This window comes from Aedes albopictus, chromosome 2 (assembly GCF_035046485.1).
Source record: "Aedes albopictus strain Foshan chromosome 2, AalbF5, whole genome shotgun sequence".
Classification (NCBI taxonomy): Eukaryota; Metazoa; Arthropoda; class Insecta; order Diptera; family Culicidae; genus Aedes; species Aedes albopictus.
This window is the reverse complement of record NC_085137.1, coordinates 227,313,213-227,325,502: the sequence shown is the minus strand read 5'-3', so window position 1 is coordinate 227,325,502 and position 12,290 is coordinate 227,313,213. Positions and strand designations below refer to the sequence as shown.

General features: G+C 39.1%; 1 protein-coding gene across 1 annotated transcript in view; it reads right to left on the bottom strand.

Annotated features, from left to right (window-relative positions):
- The window catches only part of LOC109401374 (dual specificity tyrosine-phosphorylation-regulated kinase 4), a gene marked incomplete in the record, with an annotated part of 426,866 nt that overhangs the window by 343,022 nt on the left and 71,554 nt on the right, over positions 1-12,290 (bottom strand).

Sequence of the window (12,290 nt, the reverse complement as noted above, 5' to 3'; positions counted from 1 at the left end):
TTTTTTTTTTTCTGCACAGTTTAGCCTTTACTTTATTATCATTGGTTATACTGCCGTTCTACGCATGATTATCCCATGTTATATGGGATTCCCATATAACATGGGACAATTGGGCGTGGAACGGCAGTATAAGATTCATGTAAAATTTGACAAAAAAAAGTGCAAGCAAGTAAAATTTCCCATATTAAAACCCATTCAAATTTCAACCGTGTTACAGAGCGCGATAGCTCAACCAGTTGCATCAAAATTGTGCGCAGTAATTTAAGTCGCAAAAGGGGATTGATGCTATAAAATTAAAATTTTCCCATACAACATTGATCCATCCTACTGTATAATTACGCCTCAGGAAAATGGTGGGATATGACAAGATCGCTTAAATTTTTATCAAGATTTTGTTCGTTCACGCATATGTATCGCTTGCATCAATTTTGTTTTGTTGTAATTTCAGCGAAGCATCTAATCCTGATTCTGTAACACTGCTGGTAATCTTAGGTGTGGTCAGAGCTTGGGTCAAAGACTATTTTCCTGCTGCCCGTTTATCTGGTTATCGAACATTTTTGATGATTTGATATTTCGCATGCAGGGGTTTGGTTCACTTTTTAAACTGGCCACTTCCGGCGAGACATCTGTAAACGGTTCCGGAAAACAACCGGTTCAGATATATTATTTAGAGTATTGATTGGTGATTATCGGTGATTAACCACTTGTTAAGCGTTTCGACCTACTATTCTTCGGTCATCATCAGACGCATTCAGCAGGATTCATCCCTTTAACTTTGTCAGTTTACTATATCAGCGATTCAGATATGATCTGAAAATATTTTCCTGCTTACCGTTCATCTGATTATCGATAAAGCCGCTATTTGGTGTGTCACATGTCTGGGTTCGGTTCACTTTTTTAATTGGCCACTTCCAGCGGGACATCTGGAACCGGTTCCGGAACAAAACCGGTTCAGATATAGCCTGAAACTTTTTACTGCTTACCGTTCATCTGGTTATCAAAAACGTCGCTCTTTGATGCGTGGCATGCATGGGTTTGGTACACTTTTATAGTTGGCCACTTCCGGCGGGACACCTGGAACCGGTTCGGAAACACTACCGGTTCAAATATAGTCTGAAACTACTTTCCTGCTAACCGTTCATCAGGTTATCGCAAAAGCCGCAATTCGATGTGTCGCATGCCTGGGTTTGTTTTTTATTAATTGGCTACTTTCAGCGGGACATTTGGAACCGATTCCGGAACACAACCGGTTCAAATATGGACTGAAACTATATTACTGCTTACAGTTCATCTGGTTATCGATACAGCCGCTATTTGGTGTATCGCATGCCTGGGTTTGGTTCACTTTTTTAGTTGGCCACTTCCGGCGGGACACCTGGAACCAGTTCTGAAACACAACCGGTTCAAATATAGTCTGAAACTATTTTCCTGCTTACCGTTCATCAGGTTATCGCAAAAGCCGCAATTCGATGTGTCGCATGCCTGGGTTTGGTTTTTTTTTTAATTGGCTACTTCCAGCGGGACACCTGGAACCGGTTCCGGAACACAACCGGTTCAGATATGGTCTGAAACTATTCTCCTGCTTACCGTTAATCAGGTTATCGAAAAAGCCGCTGTTTGATGTGTCGCATGCATGGGTTTGGTTCACTTTTTTAGTTGACCACATCCGGCGGGACACCTGGAACCAGTTCTGAAACACTACCGGTTCAAATATAGTCTGAAACTACTTTTCTGCTCACCATTCAACTGGTTATCGAAAATGCCGCAATTTGACGTGTCGCATGCATGGGTTATGTTCACTTTTATATTTGGCCACTTCCGGCGGGACACCTGGAACCGGTTCCGAAACACTACCGGTTCAGATATAGTCTGAGACTATTTTCCTGCTTCCCGTTCATCAGATAATCGAAAATGCAGTGGTTTGATAGGTCGCATGCATGGGTTTGTTGTATTTTCATATCTGGCCCCTTCCTGGGGTACCGGTCCGGAACACCTAAATGGCCATAACTCCGGAACGGCTGGACCGATCTGAACCATTTTCAATAGGAAACAATGGGGCAATATACCGCGTCGAATGAACCATCGGTCGTTGAAATCGGTTCATATTTACTATCTAAAAATGAGGTGACCTTTTTGTACACACACACACATACACACGCACACACATACATACACACACACATACATACACACAGACATCATCCCAACTCGTCGAGCTGAGTCGATTGGTATATAAGACTTGACCCCTCCGGGGGCTCCATCAAATTTTCGTTTTTGGAGTGAACATATAGCCTTTCGGTACACCTTGGTGTACGAGAAAGGCAAAAAAAGAAAACAATAAGCTTCGATTGATATAAGACGCAACGGTGAAGGTTGGGAATGTGTCGTTCAACTTTAAAAATCTGGAAGGGTCGGATTTGTTACCTCTGCTACCTTCTATATTTTCTCGACTCCTCCAATTTCTGGTTGCGGTTACAGGGGAAGATCCATCTCAGCAACCACAAGTGAACGATTATGGAAGTGGCAACCTTTGGCTCAACGTACTCCCGAGCATCTTTGGAAATCTTAAAGAACCTCAACGCTGCAGAGAACGCCTCGGGCTGGTAGTTGCTATCCACGACAACCACTTTGTGGACGACTACTTGCACAGTTTCTGTCCAAGTAGTGGAGGAAGTGAAATACGTATATGCAATGGGTGGATTTGAAACCCGCTAAATCGCTTTCGTACTCTGTTCAACGAACTACTACGAAGGATCGAGGAGCTTCCGGGCACAAATTCTAAGGACTTCTCTTTGGCACATGGAGAATCTACGGATTCGGTATCCGGAATACGCATTCACCTACATGCTTGTTCTTTGAGCCGATCTGCAGGCGGTGTTGGAGAACAATCACGCGTCGACAAAACGGAAACTCTTGAAAGTTGTAACGAGTTTGCTCGATCCGCTAGGCTGAGTCTCCTTCTGTTTGTACATGGAAAGATTCTCATCCAGGATATCTAGAATTCGAAGATTGGTTAGGACGACAATTAGCTGCTTGGTGCGATGGAAACAGTGGACCATGCTCTTCAATCAACTGCCATCGATCAGAATTCCTCGGTGCTGCTTTCGGATACCATTTCCTAATAACTTCAACAAACGACAGCTGCACGTCTTCGTAAACGTTACGTAATTAGTGTACGATGCCTTTTTCGCAGGTTTTATACTGTGGGATCTCAAGTTAGCCTTATGGATCGCCAATCCAGTGACGACGGGTTCGATTCCCGTTCCGGTTGGGACCTTTTCTCAACTTCCCTGGGAATAGTGTACTTGCCTCACAATATTCAAATTCATACAATTGCAGGCAAGGAAAGCCATTCAATTAGTAACTGTGAAAGTTCTCAAAGAACACTAATTTAAAGATAGTCTTATCAAGCTCCAGTGGGAATGTAGAGCCACTAAGAAGAAGAAGGCGAAAAAGAAGCAGAAGTTACTAACATAAAAATCAAAAAGTGAAAAGGAAAAACTGTTGTGCTGGGCTTATGATCAAACGCTGAAGAAATTAAAAATCAACTACCACCCTGTCCACTTGCATTAAACCTCAGTTCTTCACAATCTGCATTCATCTAAGAAAGCATCAAATCTCTGTACTACATTCCAATTTTCGCATCCGTGTATGCGTATGTGCACATTTACGACCATCATAGTGAGAAAAGACGCCAGCCATCAGCCAGCCGCAGTCACCCTTGTTTGCCGACTGGTGCCAGCCGGAAAACGCTTGTCCCTTCCTCCCAGATCCAGCCCAGCAGCACCCACCCCTCTCATCGTTCTCCATCGACAGCCTCACAGGAAAAACGTGAAACGTGAGATGAGAGCGCGCCACATGCACAAACACAAATGGAAAGTGCTTTTGCGCCAGTTTCCTCCTCTCCCAGCAGTCCCAGCTGGCTGTCCTTGGACTTAGTGGAGCCTTTTGTTCTCCGGTGGATGCTGCCTGCATCCTTTCCGTTTCCGTTCTCCCCGACTGACTAGCTGAAGGGCCCGAGAAGAGTGTTTTCGTTTTCCATTCGCTTACTACATAGGCATCGAGCCAACGCTGCTGCCATTCTCAATTATAATGGTCGTTGTTGTGCGAGAAAGGACAAAGTGGATAGTGGATGGTAGTTTTCGAGCTGTGGGGATGCCACAAGGATATTTTTTCTGTGAAACGACATTTTGCTGGGATTGAATTGTAGGTTTCCATATAAATACCTTCTGTAGAAGATGTGTGATGGCTTCCAGTCAGCTTTTCCTAGAATGTACAACTTCCAAGCAGCTTTTTCTTCTCATGAACAAATTTATTCCGAGTAAATTTTTCACGAAAACAACACTTGACGGAAGATATTTTTCACACTTCAGACTTCTTTTATTTGCACACACTTTCAAATTGCTTCCGGAGCAAAAGTGCACACGTTTCTCGCACTTCCCTGCAATTCGTTTTATTTTGAAACAGATCACTAATCAAAAACATCACCCCACGAATGCACAACATCCCTTCACCGACTGAGTGATTTTCTGCGCAAATTTTGCAATGCTCTCGCAGTAATAAATTCGCACTTCGATGTTTTCGCACTGGCAGTGAATTTTCCCTTCCTCTTCTTCTGGCTGACCACACGGCAGCAGAGATAATCTTTTCGCCGAGGCGGGTGACCAGTATACGGTCAAATCAGAATTGCAAACACGCTGGTTTCCTCCACCCACAACCCTTTCCTAGGCATACACTAGCTAGCTAGACGTTTTCCTCAGATTTTCGTGGAACAATCAGCCTCAACATTCAAACATTTGCGGGGTGGCCTGACCACAGACCGACCGAACGATGCTAGACCGAAAGCAGACACCACCATGTATGGGGAAGCGGAACTCGCAAATCTCAACCGTACCGTGCAGCGTTGCGTCCGGGACTGATTTGGGCTATCGTGGAGAGTGGTGAGTAAGGCCATCCGAAAGCCGAGCAAGGCAACTGCACGAGACTGCAAGCAATGCTACTACACCATGCTGACGGCCGCCAACCAACCAACCAATCGTTTGGCCACCCAGACGAGTCGAGGATGGGTGCGCTGATATGTTGTTGGGTTAGGGTGGTGCATAAGTTGGGCAGTTTTAGGTATCAGCAGTGCTGGGATGGTAGAACCCAAGGTAGAATCAGAGCTAGTTATTCAAGGTATCCAAATTTCAGCATCCCTTTTTCTAGTACGAATTCGAAATGACTTCACTAGTTCAAATTCCGTTTATAAGTGTTTCAAGAACTCTACTAAAGATTTCTCCGAAAATTTGTATTCCTTCTAATGTACTAATTTAGAAATTTCTCCACGATTACGTCCAGGGACACCGTCAGAAGTTCTTATAGGGATTCTGTTAGGATTCATATTTTTTCCAAAGTTTTTTTTTGTTGAAAGAAAATTTTTGCAGGACTTTCTAGAATGATTGCAGCACGAATCTCTCAAATTATTTCTTCAAGTATCCCTTTAGAATACATTCTTCTCCATGTATTTCTTTGCATTTTTTTGGGGATTCCTTCAGAGATTATTCCAGGAATTTCTCCAAGAAATATTCTTAGGTCTTCTTCAGGATTTATTTCAAGAAAATTCTCAAATATTCAACTCGAAGCTTTCCACGAGGAGTTCCTGGGATTCCTTTAGAGATTCTTTGGAAAATTCCCTCAAGAATTGCTACAAAAGTTCATACATGAACAAACTTCTACATGAATTTCTTCATGAGGAATTTCTCTAGGAATTTTTCTTAGGAATTTCTCCAGGATTTTTTCCGGAAACTTCTCGAGAAATTCGTCAGTATTTTTTTTCAGAAATTCCTAAAGGCTTTTTCATTAGAAATTTGAACATTTTCTGGCGAGCTCTTTCAGAAATCATTGTTGGTATTTCTCCAGAGCTTCCTTCAGATAATACTCTATATAATCAGGGATTCTCTCTTCTATCTCTTCTTCTTATTTAGAAACGCATCTAGAAAGTTCTTATGAGATTCTTCTGGAAATTTCTCCAGAAGATCGTCCTGATATTCTTCCAGGATTGCTTAGGATTTATTTCTTCAGGATTTCATTCAGATTTTTTTTCATTGAGAATTCAGAAGTTTCTACACAGATTATTTCAGTAATTCCTGACAAGTTATTCTATTCTTTAGCATTTTACAGAAAAAAAACAAGAAATTGTTTCATGAATACCTGCAAAAGGCTCTCCAGTTTCCAAATTATTCTTTTAAAGCTGCCTTTAAAAAATCCGTTTCTGTTGGTTCTCTAAAATATCACTTCAGGATTTTTTTTCTGCAGGATTTCTTTCAGATTTTTTCTGTACTAATCCCATCAGAAATTATATAAGAAATTTTTGTACGAATGCCTTAAGGCGAAACTGGAAGCATTTCCTCATTTTTTTGGTTTTTGATTTTTTATAAAACAACGAAGCAATATTTTCAAAATCGGTTTTCGTAAACATGGATCAAGGTATCTCCTGATTTTTTCCCTGGTGGAAAATGTTTTTCGTTTTTTCAGGAACCATTTTTTTGTTAAATTTTGTTTAAAAATGGTTACAGGAACGATCAAGGTATCTCCTGTTTTTTTTTCAGGTGGAAAATGTTTTTCAGTTTTTGAATAAAATTTCGAAAATGTATGTTTAACACCTGAAAAAATCCAGGAGACAGCTCAATTCTTCCTCTAACTGTGTATGGAAACCGATTTTGAAAATATTGATTTATTATTTAATAAAAAATAAAAAAAAAAAAAACAAAAATATTAGAAAATGCGTCTAGTTTCACTTTATATATTATATATTTCCAGGAGTTCTTCCAAGAGTTCTTCTCATAACTTCATAAGTACCTTTGTTTGCAGAGTGTAGAATTAGCAACTAGTTAAAATACACAAAAATAAAAACGAAAAAAAAAACCTTTGTTTGCAATTTCTGCTGACATATTTTTTTTCAGTTTCTCCTTCAGTACGCCATTAAATACAGTATACCTCGATTAAGTGGACATTTCAATTTTCAAAAAGTCTATAAAATCGAATTTTACATAAAATCGAATCAATTTTTTAAATTTAATTTTTATTTAAATTGTATATCAAACTGAACCAAAACATATAAAAATGGATGAAAGCTGAGTTTTCGATAAAAGTCTCGGAGTTTTTGGGTTTCGTTCGGAAATTAAGGCATTCGTGACAAGCTTTTGATAGAGCCTGGTTACTGGTTGTGCTATATTTGACAAACGATCTTTCTGTTAAGTGTAGAATTAGCTATAAGTTAAAATACACATTAATAAAAACAAAAAAAAAACCCAGATTAATCCACCTAGTGGTGATAGCGCCTTTCTCGTCGAATATGTTATGTGGATTTTTATTAAATCCGCCAGATTATTGAAATGTTTAGTAAAACATGCTGGAAACCATGTATACATAATATAAGCGCTTAGAAATGGCTCTGGGTCCCCCCCATAAAAATATAGGTATTATCTGACCAAAGTCAGGGGTTTCATAGCTGCCAAAACTACTCGTTGTTGCCCAGTTTTTTTAAGTCATTAGTACTTCTAAAACTACTACTGAAACGTGCATTCAGCTTCTTATCTCAGAACCATATTCAGCCTCTACTGTGTCTTATTCAGGAGATTGAGCCTCTCCTGTCGTTGAATCATATTCAGCCTCTTGTGTGTCTTATTCAGGAGATTGAGCTAATACGGTAAGCCGTATTCAGCCTCTCCTGTGGTTGAATCATATTCAGCCTCTTCTGTATCGTTTAAGGAGGTTTTAGCTAACACGGTAAACCGTATTCAGCCCCTCCTGTCGTATAACCATATTCAGCCTCTTCTGTGTCTTATTCAGGAGATTGAGCTAATACGGTAAGCCGTATTCAGCCTCTCCTATCGTTGAATCATATTCAGCCTCTTCTGTATCGTTTTAGGAGGTTTTAGCTAACACGGTAAACCGTATTCAGCCCCTCCCATCTCATTTTCAGAAGACTTTAGCTAATATGATTTTCAGCAGTTTCAGAAGATTTTAGCTAATATGGTTTATTTTTAATTAACGATTTATTTAAGCAGGTTACACCAACGTCCTTCAACTCATCACTATATGATTCAAGTTATACACATCGTAGCATGTAAAGTCGTATGGTGTGTTTACATCATATGGAAGGAGAACATTATAATGTGCGTCTGCTTGACCTGGCCTTGTCAAATGCAGTAATATTGGTAAATCAGTATTACTATACCTTGGTGGTTCAACTTTAACAAACCGTTGTTCTCCGTTTTCATGATGTAACATGATAAATATAATTCGTTCAAGAGCCATACTGAGAGCAAACAGGGTGTCAAGGTTACCGAATAACCTTTCGGAACAACATATCTGAAGAAGGTTAAACAATGTGTCGGATTCCAAACCAATTGTGTTTCTGATTTTATCGAAAATATGTATGTTTTCTATTACGGCTTGGAATGCAATTGCTCTAAGATCAAAAGAAAAACTTTCATTTCCTACCAATGCATACGAAATCGCATTAAATTGGCAACCGCCATCTCCAGTTATTGGAATTTCCAAGAATCCATTCAATGTTTGAACTGACAATAGTCTATCTCTGTTACATTTGAAAACATTAGTAGGTAATGTCCTTAAGTGGTTTGCTATGTGGTCAATATCACTTTTGTAACGCATTACATTGCCATCTGTAAAAGCTATCAGCAATTCTTCTGAATTAGTAAATGTATATGGATCGTTATAGAATACTTGTTGAACATTTTTGAGTAATTTTTCATTTCCATTATCATATACATCATTGGTCGTATCTACTGTGTTAATCCAATCTCTAATGTTGTGATTTAAATTTAAATGTTCTAAATCTGATTCAAAATCACTGTACTGAAAGGATAAACTCGCAATATTCCTATCGCTAGATCTGATGCTATTACCTTCAGATGATAAGTTAACACAAGATGCTATTGATTTACTATCTATGGATACTATGTCAGAAGACTTTCCAAACAGTTGAATATTATCGTTGTCAATTTTGTTCACATCAGTAAGGCATGGTTGTTCACTACAAATTATACAATATATTGGTTTATGATCAGAAAAGTAGCACTCGTAAACTCCGGCAGTAATATTTTTAAAATTGGCGTACACTACATCTAGTCGTGATCCCAAAATAGTTGTTGCTTCTTTTGGCGGTAGTTTCGAAACATATGAAAGGCTGATCATAAAGGAGCTAAACTCATGGACTTGTGCATTTCTTGTATCATTAAGATTGAAATTGAAATCACCTATGACAATAGTTGAACAAGATTCCTCCAACTGAAGTCGAAGCATTGTATCTATAAAATCGCAAACACTTACTTTTGGTGATTTATATCCACTTATTATCTGTATTTCATTAACTACAAATTTTACCAGATCTATATGACTATGATAATGTCCCTTTTGATCCGCCTTAAATTCGGTACAATAGTCGACAACGTTTGCTTTTAAACTGCTTCTTACAAAACAAATAATTCCTTTGGCAATGTTCTTTTTAACATAATCCGGATAATCAATAGTATCTGAACGATAGACCACATTAAATCCAGGAAATTCAATCTTTTCATTGGCGTACAAGCATGTTTCAGAGAAAATTAATATATCAAAGCGGAAATATCATGGGTCCACGTCTACATGCTTTTTATTCGCTCGTAATGATCGAATATTCAAGTAAACTACTTTGAGCCCTGATACATTAACTAAATTATTGTAAACAAGTGACAATGACCGTTCTTTTCTTAGTCTATCCATTTCGTTCAAACAAGAATCAATTGTATTATTGCTTTTCATATTTCCAGGAAAATTACCTAGAATATAAAGTCCTGAAAGACTCGTCACGCGACTGAGTTCTACATAAACTAACTGGCGGGTAAGGTTACCAGACTTCCTGAAATCGATGCAAACATGTCTGTATGTTTGACCTTGACTTTTATGAATAGTTAGAGCTTCGCAAGGTACTATTGGAAACTGATCCCGAATCATCTGGTACATAATCCTTCTGGAAATGAGTTGTCAGGTTGTATACTTTCCTAGGAATTGGCGTCCAACTGAGGTTGATATTGTTGTTCTCCATGAAATTCCTGTACTGCTGTCGTATCTTCTTGCCTACATTACTAGAGTCGAATTTTAGAAAAACAATAGTTGGTTTTTCAGTCCCAGGATTGCAAAAAACGTATTCTAAAACTCCAGTAGCTCCATTAACTAATCCATCTGCAACGTCAAGATTAGCTGTCAGCATGTATTTAATTCCTTGTTTGAACCGGATCGTATATGGATATCCTCCACAATCTTTGGTCGGTCGTTCTCTCCACATTTTAATCTTTGCAGTTCTTTGATGTGGTTTCAGTTTTCCTGTAATTGTGTCAACAGCATTGCACTCTATTTCAGATGCGAGTGATTCCGATATCTTCTTGTCATTATATTTATCAACATTGGCGTTCGTATAGTAAAGCCTGATGGCTTCATCAGGTACTTGATCTTCCTGTATTTCTCGAGATTTTATGATGTTGATGTCTTCGTCTGTCATTTCTCCACGAGCAAAACTATTGAGAGCTCTAACAAAGCTCAAATCATCTTTCTGACGCATAACCTCAGTAAGCTCATAAAGGTTAAATTCGTCCCATATTGGTGAGATGCTTGTTTTGATTAGACTGTGCTTCGGAGACAAGAAGATGGCCGAGTCTTTTACAGGTGGTAATTGAAGAAAGTCGCCAACTGTGATTACCGATAATCCACCAAAGGTTTCGTTTTTTCCAGTGATTTGCCGCAACCGTGTATCGATCCGACTGAAAATGGTGCTTCCAACCATCGATATCTCATCAATGATGACCAATTTGCAGTCGTTCAGTTGTTGTCTTAAATTGTTGGCAACATCCATGGGTAAATCCGACATTTTCGCATTTTCTTGTAATGGTAGAGCAAATGCAGAGTGTAACGTATTTCCTCCAATCAGAAAAGCTGCTTTTCCAGAAAACGCACATAACAAAACTTTAATGGAATCAGTATTTTGGTCTCTCAGAACTGAAGTTGAATACTCCAAATGGTATGTGATTAATTGGAAAATAGTAGAAATAACCATGCTTTTGCCTACTCCAGCAGATCCCGAAATAAAAATTCGAAGAGGTAATTTTCCGGTGCTGAATGACTTGTAGATGTGCATTACAATTTCCCTTTGTCGTTCGTTCAGTTTACATAGCATATCAAAGAGATTGTGTTCGTGTATTTTTGGAGGAGCAGTGTAAATAAAAGGTACATTACTTTTTGGACGATCTATCCCCACTTGCACAAGGATATCGATCTCTTGTTCCTTAGGAATTTGATTTTTCTCAAAATCTTCAATTTCATCTGCATCGGCTATTTGTCTGTGCTGCTCAGCAGCTAGCATAGCATCATCCAATCGATCGCTAGACAGCTTGAACAGGTTATTGCGATTTTTATCGATCAGCTCTTTGTTTTCATAAAACTTTGCACTCCAGTTAATCGATTCAATTTCCTCCTCTTCGTTTCTCCATGGAAGAAATAATAGCAATTGTTCGCGAAAGAAATTGTCCGGATCTTTTTCATATGAATATCGCACGTGCCGTACGATTCTGGCCTTCCTGCGGCGTTTATTCTCAGAGTCATCTTTCTCCGTGTCTGTCTCGTTACCTTCTTCGTCCGAATCCAAATTCTTATCTCGTCTTGTTTTCTTCGCTGTTTGGAAATAATATGCGGCATATTCAGCTAAGCAAACATCATCCAAAGCTTTTCGTTCTGAATAATGTGTAAGAATATCTTTTCCTACGATGTCAGTGGAATCAGGATCCATTGCTTGCAACTGCTTGTTTGTTTTTAAGAACGCTACTCTTTCCTCACTGCGCCCCGTATTTATAAATATAGCACTTCGACTGAACTCTGTTATAGGTGTTCCCAAGCAATGGTATACTGCTTCTGATGTTGATATCACGTGTCCGTTCAGGAATTTGTTCATGATGCATCGTAACCGATCCTGTAAATTACGATCTCCTTTGTCCAGTTCAGTTTGAAGGTCTTTCAGTCCTTTAGAAAGCCCTGCTTCTCCTTTCGCCACATAATCCACAATGTACGATGCTACAGCATACTCGTCCACAACAAGTTGCAAATCGACATTTGATTCCATCAAATTGAGAATTATTCGATTGTAAGTATTGATATCTACCTCACAACTCCTGCGCTTATAAAAGATTGCCACCTTATTAATAGAGCTTCTTAAAGCTGTTAAATACGTCTCCTCTGACATCTGAAGGTGCTCCAAA